Below are 511 nucleotides of genomic sequence, written 5' to 3' on the forward strand. Positions count from 1 at the left end.
AGAGTACCAAATATTTTCCATCTAGCCATCGCTCTCCCACTACCTCGTCTTGTCTCCCTCCCTCTTCCTCTCTCCTCTTCTCCTTCCCCTTCCTCGTCTCTGCTTTACTTCGGATACGACGAATACCGCGCCATCTATGGGCAAATTGTAAAAACATCTTAAGAGCAAAAGTTGATTTCGGGAGTTTAGAGCACTCTCTAAGGTAAATTATTTTTAAAGAAACGTGAAACTATTTACGACGTCCTTAGATGCGTTTTGCTTCATGTACTATTGGATTTTTATTTTATAAATGCACCGAGAAAAATAAATGTCATATACCCTTATCAGCGAAAACTACTTTACTATTAATATGATTGTTAGCATGAAACGAACATCAATTATACCTTCATTTATATTTCCAAGAGAAATCTGTCGTCCTGAATGTGATAAGCACCATGTCTGTCACTTTATTTATCATCTGGCAAGTAATACATGAAACATTAATTAGTGTTCTGAAATTGAATCATCGCAA

The 511-nt window shown here is 36.6% G+C and overlaps 1 protein-coding gene across 1 annotated transcript in view; it reads left to right on the forward strand.

The window, feature by feature from the left end:
• LOC119587096 (glycine receptor subunit beta-type 4-like) overlaps positions 1-511 on the forward strand; it is a gene marked incomplete in the record, with an annotated part of 188,116 nt that overhangs the window by 3,127 nt on the left and 184,478 nt on the right.

This window comes from Penaeus monodon, chromosome 22 (genome assembly GCF_015228065.2).
Source record: "Penaeus monodon isolate SGIC_2016 chromosome 22, NSTDA_Pmon_1, whole genome shotgun sequence".
NCBI classification, from domain to species: Eukaryota; Metazoa; Arthropoda; class Malacostraca; order Decapoda; family Penaeidae; genus Penaeus; species Penaeus monodon.